We start from the raw sequence: 21,458 nt of genomic DNA, 5'->3' as shown, positions 1-21,458 counted from the left end.
ATTATGATACTAATACCATGAAGAGTAAACAATCATTTTAATATTCAAAAGATTTAATTTGATAAAATAGACTTTAATATTTATTTTTGATAAAATAATTTAAAAAAAATATATTTTATTTAATAAAATGACCCAAATATTGGTTAATAGTTAATTTACATAATCAATTATTAATTTTTTTTAATAAAAATACTTTTATTTACTCTTTTTTCATCACCATTACCTATTATCATTTTTTCATTGATTACTAATTATAACCCTATTCCCAATCCACTTCCTTCATAATCCCATCTAATCACATTCCACAAATTCTGAATCACTCTCTTACTCACCATTCACCATTCACCATTTACGGCGCCTCCATTCTTATCACCTATTACTCATTAGGTTTTTTCTTCTCACACACACACTCTAGACTCATCAGTTTGAATGGGAACTGATATTTATACTTTATAGTGTAGCTTGTAATTTTTCTCTCTTTCTCCTCCTTCATTATTCTTCCTCTTTTCTTTCGGGTATTCAATTTGAGTTTTACAATTTGTAAATAAATTTGTTAATGAATTATGATCATTACACTTTTTTTTTCTTGACAACGAAAAAGCATGAAATGAAAAAAAAAATACGTAACTTATTTTAATAAAAAAATTATATATATATATATATATATAAAGAAACTCAATGGTTTTAGTTTTGTTTCTAAATAGATACTGTGAACAAATTTTAATATTCAATTCTTGTAGGTTGGTGTATCCATGTGTTTTCGTTTATTGATGAACCAGGAATGCAAATAGGGAGTATTTTTGTTGCAATTTGAAAGTACAATAATGTTAGCTCTAATTTAAGGTGAATACTTTTTAGATGGTGGTAATGAAGTTGCCGGTGATGCTAGTGGGTGAGGACTGAGGACTGAGGACGGTAAAATGGGGTGGGAGTGATGGAATAAAAAAAAAAAAAAAAAAAAAAAGAGGTGGGTAGAAGTGACGGCGATGATGATGATGATGATGCAGTGGATGGAGTTAGGTTGATAAAGAATTTAGCTTAGAATTTAGGGGTTATATCACAATAGATAAGGATTATTCAGTAAAAAGGGACAAGAAAAGAATGGCAACAAGAAAAGAAATTTATTCGCATAAAGAGATACAGCGGAAACATAAAAGATAGATAACATTTTTTTTTACTAGACCTCTAAAAAACTTGTTCTTAGCAACCTAAATCATCGGAAAGGATTCCCTACTAGACTTTCAAAGAACTTGTCTTTGACAACCTAGATCAGAGGGATGAAAATTGAATCACTCAATCTTCTCCATGCAACAAGCGAAACAAATTAGGAAAGTTTTGATCTTGCTTGAATTCATGTTGGAAAGTTTGAATCTTTCTCTGCGTTTGTTGTGTCTGATCATCGCTGTAATGTGCGCTATTTTAGGGCTTCTTCAATTTATCACTTGTTTCTGCCCCTTTTTACTTTGGCATAGATCATTTTTGTTTGTAGCTTGGACTGTAAAAAAGGTTACATCTTTTTGATGATTTCTACGTAGTATGTTTTGATGTCGATGGCTTTCTCTTCTTCGTCAGAGAAGTTTTGATCTTCTTTGTGTTTTTAGGGTTTAGACTGCAAGATTTTTCCTGAATCTTTACTCTATTACTGCCTCCACAGGATGCCCCTGGACCTTGGTGTGAGTCCTGGGGCTTCCTTTCACTGCTGTATCTGATTTCTAACATTCGTATGCTTTTGTCCGAGTTATATCTATATTTATCCGAGCTGTTTGATTAGTAATCCATTTTTTCTTTTTCTCACTTTAGGACTAGTTGACCTATGTCTTCTCGCAAAAATATTGTCGAGATGTCTTTAAAAGTCCCTGAGGGCATGTCTGACTGGTTGGACTCCCTTGTTTTGATGTGTGTTTCTGTGGTGAATTCTGAATATTGCGTCCAACTTAGGAGGCATCACCGGGTTTGTAGTAGTAGAGATCACGAGAAGAATTACGAGTTGGTAGCGCCGGATCCAGATGAGAGGGTCTATTTTCCTTCTCTAACTCAGGGGGAACATCCTTTCTTTTACGCTTATGACTACTTTTTTAGCCAAATGATCATCACCATCCCTTTTACTTCCTTTGAAACCGACTTGTTGTGGTCCTGTAACGTAGCCCCATCCCAACTCCATCCGAACTCGTGGGGTTTCATAAAGATCTTTCAATTGTTGTGTCAGGAACTGGATGTTCGTCCTTCTCAAACTCTCTTTCTTTATCTTTTTGTCTTGACAAAACCTGGGATAGCTAAGAAGAAGGCTTCCTGGATTTCTTTCCGAGCTGCCCAGGGGAAGAAAGTTTTTTCTACGTATGATGAGTCCTTTAGGGATTTTAAGAACTATTACTTCAAGGTCCGAGCTGTTGAAGGAGCTCGGCCTTTTTTCTTGGAACAGAATAATGAACCTGCCTTCCCCTTATGCTGGCAAAAGAATGTGGTAGTGTCTAGGTATTCTTGGGAGATGTTAGATGAGGTCGAGCAGGCCTTTGTTCATGTGCTGGAGGAAAATTGGGGGCAACCTTCCCATCTCGACACGAAAAGGTTTTTAGGGGATCCCTCACTTCTCCGTGCTGAATTGGGTAGTTGCTGATTTCTTTATTAGCTTTTTCTTCTTGTTTTATTTGTCAGTTTTGTCGATGCATCCCTTTCTCATTTGTAACTCTGGCTTTTACTGCTTTCTTTTTTCAGAGATGGTGAAGACTACTGATGGCATGAAGGCTTTTAAGAGGGTGAGAAAGGCTACCGCGGCCCAGGACATCTCGGCCAAAGGTTCTGGAGAGGGATCTTCAAAAGTTACTCTGAGGAGGTCGACCTCGGACACTTCTGGGCCGAGGAAGATCATACCGACTCCTCAGGTTCGCATGGCTCCTTCTGACCCTCCTCAGCTGACCTCTAGTGCATCCTCTCCATCTGCTGCCGGCCCTCCTCCAAAGAAGCAGAGGACTGTTGAACCCTTTAATTTGGATGCCCCTGACTTTGATTCTGTGGGGTTTGTGGATGACCAGATTGCTCCTTATGGCCGACTTCCTATGGATGACGTGTCCATCCTGCACCACCTGGATTTTATCACCAGTAGTAGTGTTCGAATGGCACATATGGGTGCAGCTTTGTTGCGCTCAATCCAAGACTCTCCTGTCCGTGCGACGAAGGCCTTTATGCAGGAAGCCAAGTTAGAGTTTGACAGGATCAAGGGATTGAAGGATGAGCTGGACGCCAAAGTGGCCAAGTTGGAACTGGATGTAGATAAGGAGAAATCCTGGGCTGTTGCTGCGGAAGCTGCTATGAATCTGGCCGAGGAGATGGCCAAGAAGTGGAAGGAGAGTTATACCCGTACTTATGGCGAGTTGTTGGAGGTCAGAGAGAGGCTTGAGTCGACCTATGCTGACTATTCTGAGCTTCAGGGCCATCTCGTAGGCAGTGTGACGGATGCATATGAGAACCTAAAAGCTCAGGTCCGAGTTCTTGCTCTCGAGCTTGACCTGAGTCTTTTTAGTTTGGATAACGTCATCGAAGATGGTAAGATAGTTCCTGTCCCAGATGAAGATGAGGAGGATGGTCCTCCCCCTAAGCCCCCAGTCAAAGCTCCTGATGTGCCGACTTCTTCGACTCTTGCTGCTGAGGTTGGCCGTCCTGAGTCCGACCCTGACGTCAAAATTCTGAATCGGGAGGACGGAACTGTAGATGCGATTCCTATAAAGACTATTCCTCCCACAACCACTCAGAGTGCTGCCACAGAGGAGAACTTGGATTCCCTGTGACTTTTCTTGATGTATTTTGTACAGCCCGGTTTGTGGGTTTCTAAACTCCTGATTTTTGTAGTTGAGCCCGGTGTGGGTTTGACACTTTAGTTGCTTTTCTTAGCAATTTTATTTAGGAAAATCAACTGCTTTCGAACTCTTGAGGTCACCCTTTAGGTGGCCTCTTGAGTCTTTATTATAGTAGCTCTGTTTGATATGTTTGCTTGCAACTTTTGTCACTTCCAGGAATCTTTAGAGTGTTGGATTTTGCTGTCCGACTTCTTTTTTGATTTCCATTATGTTTGCTTATTCCCTGCGTTAGTTGAAGTGATCCTCGAGGCTGGCTTTGTTCGATGACTTGCTAGTGTTCTCGTGGAACCTTTTTAGTCTGAACATTTCTGATAGCTCTTGTGTGGTCGTGGCTTTTTAGGTCGGGCTGTGTCCTTTCTAGCGCACGCCTTTTGTTGATCCGACTTCTCTTGTCGATTCTTTTTTGAGTTATTTTTAGTAATCTATTTTTAATCAGGCTTGGCCAAGCCTCTTTTTATTGATTACTTTTTATAACTCTGTCGCTTTGATTAGTCTGGTCCGACTTCTTTATGTCGGTCCGTCCCAAGTTATTTTTAGTAATCCATTTTTTCTCAAAACTCGTCAGGCCTCTTTCTATGGATTACTTTTTATAACTTTTGTCGCTTTCATGTCGATTGGTCTGACTTCTTCATGTCGGTCCATCCTAAGTTATTTTTAGCAATCCATTTTTTTCTCATACCTCGTCAGGCCTCTTTCTATGGATTACTTTTTATAACTTTTGTCGCTTTCATGTCGATTGGTCCGACTTCTTCATGCCGGTCCATCCTAAGTTATTTTTAGCAATCCATTTTTTCTCAGCCCTCGTCACGCCTCTTTCTATGGATTACTTTTTATAACTTCTTGCATTAATCCGTTTTAATCGCTTATTCCTCTTGCCAATTTTGTAGAAATTGGGCGGTGAGTTTAGTTCTCACTTGGCCGACCTTGTCAAAGTTGGGCGGTGAATGCGGTTTTCACCTTGTCGACCTTTGTCAAAATCGGATGATGAATTTGATTTTCATCGTGATCGGGCGGTGAATTTGGTTTTCACCTTGCCGACCTGTAGCTTTGTAATCGGGCGATATTTTTTGCGTTCTGATTAATGCGTCTTGGTAGAGAAACTTTGTAGAGAATCTGAAAGGTTTTATTCAAATAGAAAGTAGACATATAGGCAAACAAAATATATACATGTGGGTACTTACCCTTCTAAGTCAGGAAATTTAGCGGATCTTGGCTTGGTGCCTCGTTAAAAAACCTTTTCAGGAAAAAGAGTGCACCTTGACCTAAGATCTTTTATTACCTCCTAACTATAATACCCTCTTAGGTTGCAGGCATGCCATGACCTTGGTAGCTCTCGCCCCTAAAGGTCGGACACTTTGTAGTAGCCTTTTCCCAATACTTCTATGACTCGGTAGGGTCCTTTCCAGTTAGCTGCGAGCTTTCCTTCTCCTAGTCGACCTATTCCGATGTCATTTCGGATTAAAATGAGATCATTGTTGGCAAAACTTCACTGGACGACTCTCAGATTGTATCTTGAGGCCATTCGGCATTTTAACGTGAAGGTTGTGGTAGACTTAGAGAAGGGGGGGTTGAATCTATGCCTTCCTTTTAGTTGCTGTTATTACCCTTTTTAAACAAACTTTCTATTCAGGTTCTGTTTGAACTCAACAGCGGAAATTTATGAGACAATTTATTTTTGTCTCATGAATATCAGAAAATAGAACTCAGCAGAGAAGAGAAAAGCTAACACCAGCATGTATCCTGGTTCGGTTGCCTTGTGCTATGCAACCTACATCCAGTCTCCTCCACAACTATGGAAGAATTTCACTATAGTTAACAGTATTACATACACCAATTTCACAGGATTGACCTAATCCTTTCACACTCAAGTTCTAACCTAACTTGACATTGGCTATGCTAATACTTAACTAATCACTCTTAGTGCTAACCCAACTAAGAAAGGGATGCCTCACAGGTACAAGATACAAGACATAAACACACCTAAAGAAATCTGAAAATAACTCTAGACTTTTCTCTCAAGTATTTCACTCAGCCTTTTTCCACTCATGGCTTTTACTTGAGCTCTCTCAATATGCCTTTTCTCACAAGAAATTACAGAAAGATAAACATAGAAAAGTACATTACAATCTGTAAAACATGAAGGAGATTGACTTTATCAACAGTCTCTTTGCTATGTGAAAAACCAGCTTTGCAAACCTCTGATTCTGTTCTTCAGTATTGGCCGAATGCTTCTTTAATAGAAAGCATTATCCAAGTAGAGGAACTTCACAGGGAACTCTTCACAGAACACAACTCACCAAACTCTGGTTTTCTCTCCTTGCTTTTTGAATGAACACCAAGCTTCATTTATCTCCTTGCATGTTGCTGGGTTCTTCTTCCAAGGTCAACACCTTGAGCCTTGAGCTTCACCAACCCACAGATTCACTTTTTCACATTAAACCTCAGAGTAGAAACTTTGCTTCTGACTCCTTCATCTTGACCAAAAGCCACAAAGCAGTAACCATAGAAATCTTCTCATGGTCAACTTGATCTTAGCCATTGAGAAACTACTTGGTCCCCAAGTATCACTTGTGACCGTAGATGTGAAGCAGAATAGGGCAGAGAACAACTTTCCCTTGAATGCCATTTTCGGATATAGCAGAGAGTTGGGAAGAAGAGAAGAAGATCTGATGCATACAAGATGAGATGGATTACCTTTAACTTAAGCTTGATTTGGTTTGGATTTTCTGTTTTAGCTTCTGTGCTTCAAGCTTAAACTTTCTCTCTCTTGCTTCTTTGGTTACGAGCTTAGGGAAGAAGCTTTTTCTCTCTTTCTCTTTCTTACTTTTCTGAAGCTTTGATTTGACTTGATTAGAGAGGAGAGGAACGTTGCTTCTGGTAAGGCAAGATGGAGGAAATTGAAAATAAATTCGGGCTTGGATCGGGTTCTTCTCAAGTTCAGCCCGTTAGTGCCTTGCCTTGCTTCTTGGAAGACTTTTGCTTGAGATGAAAGACTTGGTCTTGTCTTTCTTACCATTCAACCCTTTAGCATATGTCTTTTGTTTGATGTTGGGCTGCTGCAACACTTGTTTTTAGCCTGCATCACTTATAAAAAATAATCAAAACTAATTTGGTGATTAGCCCACTAATCAAATGTTTGTCATCATCAATTTTATTAATTAATTTCTTAACTTAACAATCTCCCCCTTGATGACAAACATAATCAAGTAATGATCAAAGGAATTTAAATTTTTAGTAAGGTTAGAAAACTTCCCTTTGATGTTTCTTGCTTTAGTGTTGCTCCCCCTTTCCTTTTCAAGATTAGCTCCTCTTGGAATTATGCTTTCTTCTTTATTCCTGTTTTACATTGTACTAAAAGATAACACAATAGAGAGCTATTCACAATTATCTTGTCTAAGGGATATCAAACAAACAACACTATATAATCATCCCAACATTAAGCTAATATCTTCAGCAGGTGAAATCAAGTATTAATGCAGCAAAAAAAATCCCAAAAGAAGTACTAAAATCCCAAAAGAAGTACTAGGATCTGCTATACTATTGCTATTACTCCCCCTTTTGTCATCAAGGGTGGATAATAAACAAGATCAACAAAAACAAAGTCTTACATCCTGCAGAAAAGAGTTAGTCCATAGTGCAAAGTACTGATTAAACTACCAAAGGTGCAGCAATATCTAGAGTTATTACAGTCATCCAAAATGAAACAGTTCAAAAGTAGCTAAAGAAACAGAATTCATGAGACAAAAAGAGAGCAGCAGCAGTTTTTATGAGACAAATCCTAGGCATTAGAACCATTTCCCTCCGAAGCAGCTTCCTCTTCAACATCAGTGGCAATGTCTTCATCATTTTGTAGGTTATCAATGAAGGTCATGAGCACAGCCACCCTATCCCTTGATTTCTTCAGGAAGTTCTCATGCTTGCTAGCAAGCTTCCTTTGTTCTTTACTCATGGCAATCATGTGATTTGATTGGGAAACAAATTCTTGAGCGACATCCTTGATCACATTCAGTAAAGTAGATTTCTTCCCAGTGGAGATGGAAGTACCTTCGGTGGAAGGAGGAGGAGAGTCATCTGGAATGAACTCTTCATCATCATCATCTAGAACCACTCTCTCAGATCTAGTTGGTCCTTTTTGCTGTTTCACTGAACCACCCCCTTTTAGGTATGAATGTCTGTTTTCATAATCCTCATTTGACAGGTCAACACCAAAATTTTCAAATATGCAAGTCAAAAACATGCCATAAGGTAGTGCTTTATCTTTTACACTTCTAACAGAATCAAACATGTATCTAGCCATCAAGTAGGCAAAAGAGATTTCTATTTTAGTGATTAGGGCATACAAAATAAGTGTGTCAGTGTAAGAAACCTTTTGATATGAACCACTTTGAGGAATCAAGATGTGGTTGACAATACGGTGCAACTGAGCACATTCATATCCTAGGGCTTTGTGAGTGGGTGTGATGCCATCAATTAAGGAAACATGTTCACAAATGTGAGCCAGAGCATCATGGTAAGAGATACCAACACCTTCATCCCACTTCACAGATGTATAAGCACACGGCCCAACATCAGTGTACTTCAAGGAATCACTGATAGTTTCATTATTCAAGATAATGTCTCTGTCCTTAACATAAGAATGCACACTTCCTTCATGGTAAGTCATGTTTGCATAAAATTCTTTGACTAACTGAGGATATACAGGTTTTTTGATTTTGAAAAGGTGATTCCAGTCTAAAAATTCTAAATTTTCAACAAAAGGAAAACCTTTCTTTTTCAAATCAAGTAAATCAGCAAGAAAAGATGGACATAGAGTATGATACTGAACAACTCCCTCATAAAAATCATGGTTCATGGCAGATTTGAAACGATAGGGTTATAGTCTGAGTGAGATGTCATGTAGTGTGATTTGTGAGCAAAAGGATCAATGTCTGGTTCTCTAACAGATTTGAGAGGGCGATGAGGGTTACCTCTTTGTGAGCGGACAGGAACAGACCTTGACTTAGGTTTTGCTGTCTCAGGAACAGGTTCTTCAACAGTAGGATGCTTACCAATGGATGAGCCAGGTTTCGAAGAGCTTGGTTTGGATGGCGTTGCCTTAGGTGGTGCCGTCGGCTTGGCAGGGGCAGGGTATCGTGGTGTAGTCTTGGTTCGCGCCATGGGAGCAGTGCGAGGAGGAGAGGTAGGAGGAGATGGTGAAGGTTCGGTCTTGGGAGCGAGTGGAGGGTTTGGATGGAAGTTTATACACCTTTTCACGAGGAGGTTTGTGTGCTATGGTTTTCTTCCTCATTTGGTGGTTTTTTTGATTTAAGAAGAAAAGAGAAATGAGGGTAGTGGTGAAAACCGAAGGGATAGAGAAGGAGTTATGGAGGGAAGAGAGGGAGTGTTGGTAACTGTACCCAAAAAGAAGATTTCCAAAACCATGCAACTGCATCACCATTTGAAAAGACTTGAAAAGACATGACCTCATACAAGAAAGATTTTATTTGATTTAAAAATTAAAACAGGAAATTAATTTTAAATTTTGAAAAACAACAAAATTAACCTGAAACACTTTTTGGGAAAAAAAAATCCACTTGAAAATCTTTTGGGCCACAAATCATTAAATGAAAACCTTTCATGAAAACTCAAACACACAAGCCATCAAAAACAATAAACAAAATTGTAACATTCATGTTTGGGCCCCAGAGATGGTTGGACTTAAGGAAACACATTTGAGCCACTCATGATCTGAATTTTGAAGTTGGCCCAGATTGATGTTCACTTGAAACAGGCTCAGATCACGCTGATTAAGGGGGAACGCTCTTCTTCTGCCCAGAATTGTCTCATACTTGTTTATGAGACAAAAGGCTCCAGCAAATACATCAGCATTTTTCAAATAAAGAATCATAGCTCAAAATTCCTAGACAAGTCCTAAGCATGCAAAATCTATCCTCAGCTAATGGTTTTGTAAAAATATCTGCTAATTGCTCCTTTGATTTAACAAATTGAATACTAATATCCCCTTTTGGACATGTTCTCTTATTGAGTGAAATTTCACTTCAATATGCTTAGTCCTAGAGTGCAAGACTGGATTTCTAGAAATATTAATGGCACTCATATTATCACACATTAAGGGAATATTTTCAGTATTTAATTTGTAATCAGCAAGCTGTGTTTTTAACCATAAAAGCTGAGAACAACAAGAAGAAGCATCTATATACTCAGCCTCTGTAGTGGATAAGGCCACTGTTGGTTGCTTCTTACTTGACCAAACATTTAAGGACTTTCCAAGGAAGCAACATAAACCAGAAGTGCTCCTTCTATCAACTCTATCACCAGCAAAATCTGCATCACAATAACCAACTGCAGAAAAATCATCAATCTTAGGATACCAAAGACCAAAATTGGATGTGCCATGAACATATCTAATGATCCTCTTAACTGCAGAAAGATGTGACTCTTTTGGTTTGGATTGGAACCTAGAACACAATCTAACACTTTGCACAATATCGAGTCTAGAGGAAGTTAAGTACATAAAAGAACCAATCATTCCTCTATACCTAGTCTCATCAACATCTTTCTCAGTTTCTCCCTTATCTAATTTAGAACTAGGATGCATGGGAGTTCCCATGGGTTTGGCATTTTCCATACCAAATTTCTTAACTAATTCCTTGGCATACTTCTCTTGGTGAATGAAAATATCTTTTTCAGTTTGTTTAATTTGCAGCCCAAGGAAGAAATTAAGTTCACCCATCATACTCATGTCAAATTCACTTGTCATGAGTTTTCCAAATTCAGAACAAAGGGATTCATTGGCTGATCCAAAAATAATGTCATCAACATATATTTGGACTAGAATAAAAGAATCATTAGAGTTCTTGATAAATAGAGTTGTGTCAGTGGTGCCTCTTTGAAAACCATTTTTCAAAAGAAAAGAGCTAAGTCTCTCATACCAAGATCTAGGAGCTTGTCTTAAACCATAGAGAGCTTTAGATAATTTGAAAACATGATTAGAATGCTCTTTATTTTCAAAACCAGGAGGCTGCTCCACATACACTTCTCTATCTATCACTCCATTCAAAAATACACATTTCACATCCATTTGATATAATTTAAAACCACAATATGCAGCATAAGCTAAGAGAAGTCTTATGGCTTCCATTCGGGCAACAGGGACAAAGGATTCATCAAAGTCTATTCCTTCTTCTTGGTCATATCCTTGTGCCACTAGCCTTGCTTTGTTTCTTGCAATGCTACCATCTTCTCCCAACTTGTTCCGAAATATCCACTTGGTGCCGGTCACTTTCTTTCCACTTGGCCTTGGAACCAAAGTCCATACTTGGTTCTTTTCAAACTCAAGAAGCTCATCCTCCATAGCTTTAACCCAAGAAGGGTCACTGAGTGCTTCCTTGACGTTTTGAGGCTCTATTTGTGAAAGAAGGGCAATGTTTGATCCTTCATTTGCCTTTCTAGTGGAAGACCTTGTTTGCACTCCATGAGAGACGTCTCCAATGACAAATTCCTCAGGATAATTTTTCAAGAATCTCCATTCACGAGGTCTGGTGGACTTGGAGGCAGTTTGAGAAGCCAAGGGATTCTGGGTGCTGCTGGCTTCAGAATTTCCTTCAGATTCATGAGACAAAATGGAATTGTCTCTCGAATTTTCAACTGTTGTAGTTTCCGGATCAGTTTGACCAGAATTTTCTTTTTCATGATTTTGAGTGGTTTCATCTTCCTTTTGAGCTTGATTTCCTGCATCACAATCTTCCAAAATGCTTTTCACCAAATTAGTATCACAAAATGTAACATGTATGGACTCCTCAATAATCCTAGCATCTTGATGATAAACCCTATAGGCCTTACTAGTTGTGGAATATCCTACAAACAAACACTCATACGCCTTTAGATCAAACTTACCCAAATTTTCTTTGTTATTCAAAACAAAACATTTGCATCCAAAGATGTGTAAGTAGTCTAAGTTTGGTGGGTAGCCTTTCCAAAGTTCATAAGGGGTTTTCTTCAAAAATTTCCTTATGATTGTTCTATTCAAAATGTGGCAAGCCGTGTTAACCGCTTCAGCCCAAAGGAATTTTGGAACATTACTTTCACAAAGCATAGCTCTTGTCATCTCTTGTATGCTTCTATTTCTTCTTTCCACAACTCCATTTTGTTGTGGTGTTCTTGGACAAGAGAAGTTGTGAGATATTCCAAATTTCTCACAAAGGATTCAAATAAATTATTTTCAAATTCAGTTCCATGATCACTCCTTATAAAAGAGATTTTCAAATCCTTTTCATTTTGAATTTTCTTGCAAAAAGGTTCAAAAGCCGAAAAGGCTTCATTTTTGTGTGCAAGAAATAAAACCCAACCAAACCTAGTATAGTCATCCATAATCACTAAACCATAATGTTTACCACCTAGGCTTTGAGTTCTTGTTGGACCAAATAAATCAATGTGTAGCATCTCAAGTGGTCTTTTAGTAGAGATGTCTTCCTTTGGTTTAAAAGAACTTTTTGTTTGTTTTCCCATTTGGCAAGCATCACAAGTGATATCTTTGTCAAACTTTATCAAAGGAAGACCTCTTACTAATTCTTTCTTTACAAGTTTGTTTATTTGAAACATACTTGCATGGCTCAATCTCTTGTGCCATAACCACTTTTCAGATTCTTTAGAATGAAGACAAGCTACATTTTGATCCTTTAGTTCATCAAGAGTAAGTCCATACATATTATTGAAACGCTTGGCAACAAACATCACTTCATTTGTTTTTTCATTAACAACACAGCATTCAAATCTTTTGAAAATCACTAAATATCCTAAATCACACAGCTGACTTATACTCAAAAGATTGTGCTTCAAACCACATACCAAAAGTACATCATCAATGAAAGTAGATTGCTCATTACCTACTTTTCCAACAGCAATGATTTTACCTTTACCATCATCTCCAAAGGTCACAAAACCTCCATCATACTTGTTTAGTTTGATGAAGTAGGTTGACCTTCCAGTCATGTGCCTTGAACATCCACTATCCATGTACCACATGTCCTTTTTGTTCTTGGATGCTAGGCAAATTTGCATGATGAGTTTCAAGTAGCCTTAGGTATGCAAATTAATTTGGATCCTTTGAAGTTAATCCATCTTGGTTGCCCAAGTGCATTGAAATCACAAACAACATTGTAGACTTTGTTTCCTACAACTCTCTTTTCAATGAAGCATTGTTCATATGAGTGACCAACTTTCTTGCAATTAACACAATGATTTTTTTATGTGTGTCACTGAAACTTAGGTGAGTTAAATTGCTTGAAGTGATTAAATGGTTGAAATTTTCTGGTTTTTGGAGGAGACGCATTTCCTTTAACAAACTGATTTTTGTTATAATTGTTCCTCTTTGCAAAAATGTTTTCACCAGAATTTTTAAAACTCTTTGGATTTTTCGAAAATGAGGTTTTGTTATAGAAAAATGGTTTCTTGAAAGCAGCCTCATTTTTCGAAATATAACCCAAACCTGGCCGGTTTGAACTCAGATCAGTTCTTGGTGAAGGCTCAGTTTCACTTGTGTATACTTCATCAAATTTTTCTTCAAAAGTTGAAGCATATCCAATACCTGATTTGTTTGGTATAGGTTTAGTATTTGATGAAGAAGCCACAAATTTTATAGAGGAAGTGTTGGAAACTGCATCTTCCTTGGCTATGTAGCCTAAACCAGATTTTTCAAACAATGGTCTTTGACTTGCAAGTAATTTGTCCAAGTTACTAGAACCTTGAGCAAATTTTGCTAAGTCACCATTCAGCCTTTTAATCATATCATTTAATCTTTTATTTTCAGCAATTAACTCATGAGAAGGATCCATAATGTGCTTTCCTTTTAATTTTTCAAGTTCAGATTTTAGAAATCTGTTTTCTTCAATGATGTCCAAAGCACATTCAGTTTCCTTCACCTTTTCTTTTAAAAAATCATTTTCAGCTCTTAACACATCTCTTTCAGATCTGCATTCATTGTATTTATCAAGCAGTTTTGATGTGTTTAAAGTGAGATCATCAATAATAGCATGCAAATCCTCAATGGTCAAATCATAATAGTTTACCTCATCAAGATTGTTATTTCCAGCCATGAAGCAGTCTTTGTCATCTCCTTCAGATTCTTCTTCTTCATTTGAGTCATTCTCAAGATCCTCCCAAGCTGCCATGAGTACTCTCTTCCTTTCCTTCTTTCCTTTGTCCTCCTTTTTGAGCTTTGGACAGTTTAGGTTGAAGTGTCCAGCCTCCTTGCAGTGATGGCACGTCACTTTGCTCAAGTCGATCTTGTGCTCCTTTGAACTTGAACCTTTGTATTTGCCCTTGTTCTTTATCATCCTTCTAAATCTCCTAGCAAAAAATAAAAGCTCGTCATTTGAAATACCATCACTAGACTCACTCTCTTTCGGTTCTATTTGTGACTTGAGGGCTATTCCCTTTTTCTTTGAGTCTGTGTTTGTGTGTGTGGCTTCATAGGCAAGGAGTTTTCCTCTCATCTCATCGTAGGTTATGGGACTTAGGTTGTTACTTTCGGTTAGGACAGTGGCAGTGGTTTCCCATTCTTTTGTGAGGCTTCTAAGGAGTGTTCTCACCAAGGTTTGTTTTGCATAGTTTGTACCCATAGCATCAAGGTTGTTGATTATGATTGAGAATCTCTCAAACGCTTCATCAATGCTTTCTCCATCCTTCATGCTAAACATCTTGTACTCTTTTCGCAGCATATCAATCCTCGTTTCTTTTACTTGTTTGGTGCCTTCGTGTGTAACCTGGAGTTTTTTCCAGATTTCTTTGGCTGTCTTGCATCTAGACACCTTCCGGTACTCTTCAAAGCTGATAGCACAGTGAAAAAGGTTGATTGCTTTGGCATTCAGCTCTATCTTCTTCTTATCATCTTCATTCCATTCAGCTTCTTCTTTTGGAGTCACCACTCCATCAGTACTTATTTTTGTTGGGATCTTGGGACCGCTCACAACAATCTTCCATAAGTTGTAGTCAATGGATTGGATGAAGATCCTTATCCTTTCCTTCCAGTAGGAGTAGTTCTTCCCGTTGAAGAAAGGTGGCCGGTTGTTTGACTGGCCTTCAGTGAGGGTGTAGGCAACTGTGGTTGTGCCCAAGTTGTTCGCCATTGGATCTTTGCTCCAAGTAGTTAAGCTTGATTCTTGAGACCTTAGCTCCTGATACCAATTGAAGGTTGTGGTAGGCTTAGAGAAGGGGGGGTTGAATCTATGCCTTCCTTTTAGTTGCTGTTATTACCCTTTTTAAACAAACTTTCTATTCAGGTTCTGTTTGAACTCAGTAGTGGAAATTTATGAGACAATTTATTTTTGTCTCATAAATATCAAAAAACAAAACTCAGCAGAGAAGAGAAAAGCTAACACCAGCATGTATCCTTGTTCGGTTGCCTTGTGCTATGTAACCTACATCCAATCTCCTCCACAACTATGGAAGAATTTCACTATAGTTAACAGTATTACATACACCAATTTCACAGGATTGACCTAATCCTTTCACACTCAAGTTCTAACCTAACTTGACATTGGCTATGCTAATACTTAACTAATCACTCTTAGTGCTAACCCAACTAAGAAAGGAATACCTCACAGGTACAAGATACAAGACATAAACACACCTAAAGAAATCTGAAAATAACTCTAGGCTTTTCTCTCAAGTGTTTCACTCAGCTTTTTTCCACTCATGGCTTTTACTTGAGCTCTCTCAATATGCCTTTTCTCACAAGAAATTACAGAAAGATAAACATAGAAAAGTACATTACAATCTGTAAAACATGAAGGAGATTGACTTTATCAACAGCCTCTTTGCTATGTGAAAAACCAGCTTTGCAAACCTCTGATTCTGTTCTTCAGTATTGGCCGAATGCTTCTTTAATAGAAAGCATTATCCAAGTAGAGGAACTTCACAGGGAACTCTTCACAGAACACAACTCACCAAACTCTGGTTTTCTCTCCTTGCTTTCTGAATGAACACCAAGCTTCATTTATCTCCTTGCATGTTGCTGGGTTCTTCTTCCAAGGTCAACACCTTGAGCCTTGAGCTTCACCAATTGTGTGGTTTTGTCATGATCCTTACCCACTTATTCATCAATTTAGCATGCATTTAGATTTCCTTCCTAAATTCAGTACATGTTTGAAAATTGCTTCATAGAGACTTTAATTATTTATTATTAATTCTCCTTTATCCCATTCGATACCGTGATCTGTGTGTTAAGTGTTTCAGACTTTATAGGGCATGAATGAGTTGGAGATTGGAAAGAAAGCTAGTAAAAATGGAAGGAACACAAGAATTTGAGGAGATAACCAACGAGAAGTGACGCGGTCGCATGGCTTGCGCGACCGCGCGAAGGAGCGCAAATCGCAGTGACGCGGCCGCATGGCTCACGCGACCGCGCGGATTGGAAAGCGCAAGCGACGTGGTAGCATGGACGACGCGAACGCGTGGAGAGGAAAAAGCGCAAGCGACGCGTCCGCATGGACGAAGCGATCGCGTGACATGCGCGATCTACATAATCTGCAGAATTCGATGGGGGCGATTTTGGACCTTATTTCGGCCCAGTTTTCAGCCCGGAACAGCAGACTAGAGTCAGAGAATATGCAGAAACAAAAAAGACATTCATTTAGTAGTTTGAGATCTAGTTTTTCACTCTCTTAGGTTTTTCTCTCTAGTTTTTAGAATTTTAATTTTCAATTGGTCTTAGCATTGGAACAGTGAGAAGAGTTATTTCCTCATCAAGACTTCATCATTCTAGTTTGTTCTCTTAACTTGGTTCTATTCTTCCATGTTCTTTGTTATGTTCAATTTTGTCATTCAGATACTTTTATGATTATTTAATGCAAGGATTATTTCTTCTTAATTCAATTTCAATTCCAATAATCATGTCTTCTTTTAATTTCCCTTCATGCGCTATGGATTCTTTATTTACAATGCATGAGTAGTTTCCTTACTTGATGGGGAGTTAATTAAAAGGAACTCTTGAGTTGGAAGGATTGAAAGAAAATTTGTAATTGGGTTAAATGTTGGATTGCTATCCTGTCACCGACGCCAATCCCTTTGAACTAAGTGGGTTGCAACTTGTGAACAGATCTGGCATTCCCACTTGTTTGACTTTCCCTTACCTAGTAAAGGATAACCAAACAGAACAACCATTAATTACAAATTAATCTTACAATCACACCATCAATGATAGAGATTCTAACCAATCAATTCCCAGTCAAGGCTTTTATTTATATTATTTAAAAATCCTCAATTTAAATTCCAATTTACTTAGCTCAACTTCTTGGAACATCTGATTAATAAAACAGCACACTTTTCTGCAACTCATTGGGAGATGACCTGGGACTTAAAACTCCCAGTAATTTTAATTTAAACTCTCTGTGACATATTTCTAAATTGATAAGCAGATTCTCGGTGAGTTAAGAACTATACTTGCAACGTAACCATTTTAATAAATTTTTAATTCACCAGCTTCTGCTTCCCATCAGCCATTTTCGGATATAGCAGAGAGTTGGGAAGAAGAGAAGAAGATCTGATGCATGCAAGATGAGATGGATTACCTTTAACTTAAGCTTGATTTGGTTTGGATTTTCTGTTTTAGCTTCTGTGCTTCAAGCTTAAACTTTCTCTCTCTTGCTTCTTTGGTTATTAGCTTAGGGAAGAAGCTTTTTCTCCCTTTCTCTTTCTTACTTTTCTGAAGCTTTGATTTGACTTGATTAGAGAGGAGAGGAACGTTGCTTCTGGTAAGGCAAGATGGAGGAAATTGAAAATAAATTCGGGCTTGGATCGGGTTCTTCTCAAGTTCAGCCCGTTAGTGCCTTGCCTTGCTTCTTGGAAGACTTTTGCTTAAGATAAAAGACTTGGGCTTGTCTTTCTTACCATTCAACCCATTAGCATATGTCTTTTGTTTGATGTTGGGCTACTGCAACACTTGTTTTTAGCCTGCATCACTTATCAAAAATAATCAAAACTAATTTGGTGATTAGCCCACTAATCAAATGTTTGTCATCATCAATTTTATTAATTAATTTCTTAACTTAACATAACGCCTCTTCCTTGATCCGAGCTCTTTCTCGGATTTCTGGAAGTAGGTTGAGCTCAATCAGGAAAATCAGAGGTGGAATAATAACAACAACAGGCAGCAAAATCAACCTTACCGAGCACCTCACCTGAGGCAAAACCAAAGACCACCGAACAATCAGCAGCAAACCTCTCAATTTACTCATTCTTCTGTATCTTCTAATGAAGATTTATTACAAGCTTTTGAGAAAAGACAACTGGCCATGGAAAATACCATCTTGAACAGTATTAACGCCAGTCTGAATGGTTTCACCTCTACTCTGCAAGCCCTTATGACACAACTTGGTTCAGCACAAAATTCCAGTAACCAACCTTCAAGCACCACTGGATTCCCCTCTCAACCATTACCCAATCCAAAGGGAGGCATTAATACCATCACCCTGAGGTCTAGAACCACACTGCAGGAGAGGAATCAGGAGGAACCAAGCTCACCAGAATACGCCTCAGCTGAAGAGGTGGTAGAAATCGAAGATGTTGAAGAGGAAGAGGACATACAGGACATAGCTGAAGAAGAGATAGCTCAACCACAGGAAGAAGCACAAAAAGGCGCAGGCACCTTAGAAAACACTACTCCCATTCCATTTCCACAACTTGCAAGGAAGCCCAGGAAGCAGCTGGAACCTGATCCTAAAATGGTAGAAATATTCAAAAAGGTTGAGGTAACTGTTCCCCTTTTTGATGTTATTCAGCAGGTACCTAAATATGCAAAGTTTCTAAAAGACTTATGTATCCATAAAGACAAAATTAATGAATTAGAGACTATTCCTTTAGGTAGTTCTATATCTGCTTTAATGGGAGGATTACCTGAAAAATGTAGTGATCCAGGTCATTGCATAGTTAGTTGTACTATTGGTGGTGTAGTAATTTATGATTGCATGTGTGATTTAGGAGCATGTGTCAGTATAATGCCTTTGTCTATATATGATGTTTTAAGGCTCCCTCCCTTAAAAAGGTCGGCAGCTCGTTTTGTGTTAGCAGATAAAAGCATTATTACAGTGGCTGGAGTTGCTGAAGATGTTTTGGTGAACATTAAAGGGCTCACATTTCCCACTGATTTTTATATCTTGGAGATGCCCCATAATGATTCAGATAAGCCATCATCAATCCTACTTGGAAGACCATTCCTGAGACATCAAAATTCAAATTGGATGCTTTTTTAGAAACATACTCCTTTGAAATAGATGGCCGCATAGTGATCTTCAACCTGAATGGAGTCATTAACAACCCCCCAGAAGATCGTTCTATCTTCCAGTGTGATGTCATAGACGAAAGTGTGGCTGAAGTCCAAAAAGAAGAGTTTGAAGAGAGGCACACTGGACAAGGTCCGAGTGTGGGGACCCTCTTAACTGACAATGAGGACACTTCGCCATTTTTGCAAGCCCCAGATAATCCAGAGCCTGCCCATGATCAAAAGTTAGAATTGAAACCTCTCCCTCCACATCTCAAATATGCTTATCTTGAGGATGAGCAGAAGCTTCCGGTTATTATTGCAAGGGAATTGACTTCTCAACAAGAAGAGCAGTTACTTGATGTACTGAGGAAGCATAAGAAGGCAATTGGGTGGAGTTTGGCAGACATAGTGGGAATCAACCCTCAAGTATGCGAGCACAGAATGTTTTTAGAAGAAGGAGCAAGACCTGTCCGTCAACCCTAGAGAAGATTGAATCCCACCATCTTGGAAGTTGTCAAAAAGGAAGTGACCAGACTATTGGAGGCCGGTATCATATATCCCATTTCAGACAGTGAATGGGTAAGCCCAGTACAAGTGGTGTCCAAGAAATCTGGAGTCACTACAGTGAAGAATGAGCATGGAGAGCTCATAGCAACTAGAGTTCAGAATGCTTGGAGAGTCTGCATTGATTACAGGCGTCTCAACCAAGCTACTCGTAAGGATCACTACCCACTTCCATTCATTGATCAAATGCTGGATCGCCTGTCAGATAAATCACATTATTGCTTTCTAGATGGTTACACAGGTTATTTCCAAATTCATATAGCTCCTGAGGATCAGGAAAAGACTACTTTTACATGTCCTTTTGGGACTTATGCTTATAAGAGAATGCCCTTTGGCTTGTGCAATGCACCAGCTACTTTCCAAAGGTGCATGATGAGCCTTTTCTCTGATCTTATTGAGGACTGTATGGAAGTTTTTATGGACGATTTTAGCGTTTATGGTGATTCTTTTAACCTTTGCTTAGATGGATTATCTAGAGTATTAGATAGATGTGTTAATACAAACCTTGTATTGAATTTCGAAAAATGCCACTTTATGGTTAAACAAGGGATTGTATTAGGACATGTGGTATCTAATAATGGTATTTCTGTAGACCCAGCAAAGGTGAATGTTATTTCTAGTTTACCTTACCCCTCTTCTGTGAGGGAAGTCTGTTCGTTCCTTGGCCATGCAGGTTTCTACAGGAGATTTATTAAAGACTTTAGTAAGGTGGCACTTCCCTTATCTAGATTACTGCAGAAGGACATTGAGTTCGAGTTCAGTGAAGATTGCAAACAAGCATTTGATAAGCTGAAGACTGCTCTAACTCAAGCCCCAATTGTGAGAGGACCCGACTGGAGCCAGCCGTTTGAGATCATGTGCGATGCTTCCAACCATGCAGTAGGAGCAGCGCTGGCTCAGCGTGAAGGTAAGGATCCTTTTGTTATTGCCTATGCGTCTAAGACTTTAGACACTGCCCAGTCCAATTATACTACTACTGAGAAAGAGCTACTTGCTATTGTTTTCGCTCTGGATAAATTCCGAGCTTATTTACTTGGTACTAGAGTAGTAGTGTATTCAGACCATGCAGCTCTAAAGTATTTATTAGCTAAAAAGGAATCCAAACCAAGACTTATACGTTGGAAACTGCTGTTACAAGAATTTGATTTAGAAATAAAGGATAGGAGTGGTAATCAAAATTTAGTAGTGGACCACTTGAGTCGCCTTGAACATATTAAGGATGATTCTACTCCTATAGATGATAATTTTCCTTTTGACAACCTGCAAGCAGTATCTGAGGTAGTCCCTTGGTATGCACCTGTTGCTAATTATTTAGTTAGCCGCACATTTCCTCCACATTTTTCTAAACATCAAAGAGACAAGCTGAAAAGCGAGTCTAAATATTATATATGGGATGACCCATATTTGTGGAGATGTGGCGCTGACCAGATAATTAGACGTTGTGTACCTCAATCAGAATTCCAGTCCATTTTAGAGGCCTGTCACTCATCTGAGAGTGGAGGACACTTTGGCCCTCAAAGAACAGCTAGAAAGATCTTAGACTGCGGATTCTGGTGGCCTACTCTTTTTAGAGATGCCGCTGAGTTTTGTAAATCTTGTCACCCATGCCAGAAATTTGGTAACATATCCAGGAGGGATGAGATGCCTCAACAATATATGCTTTTCTGTGAAATTTTTGATGTATGGGGCATTGACTTCATGGGTCCATTTCCAAATTCTAGTGGATATTTTTATATATTGTTAGCTGTGGATTATGTTTCCAAATGGGTGGAAGCAATTCCTAC

At 38.6% G+C, this 21,458-nt stretch overlaps 1 pseudogene; it reads right to left on the bottom strand.

The window, feature by feature from the left end:
- Nucleotides 1–7,629: 7,629 nt before the first annotated feature.
- On the bottom strand, nucleotides 7,630–9,138 carry LOC148568539 (uncharacterized; annotated as a pseudogene).
- Nucleotides 9,139–21,458: the final 12,320 nt, after the last annotated feature.

Source organism: Arachis ipaensis, chromosome B4 (genome assembly GCF_059453495.1).
Source record: "Arachis ipaensis isolate K30076 ecotype BB chromosome B4, ASM5945349v1, whole genome shotgun sequence".
Taxonomy (NCBI): Eukaryota; Viridiplantae; Streptophyta; class Magnoliopsida; order Fabales; family Fabaceae; genus Arachis; species Arachis ipaensis.
Note: the sequence above shows the minus strand (reverse complement) of the source record. Positions and strands in the feature narration are given on the sequence as shown.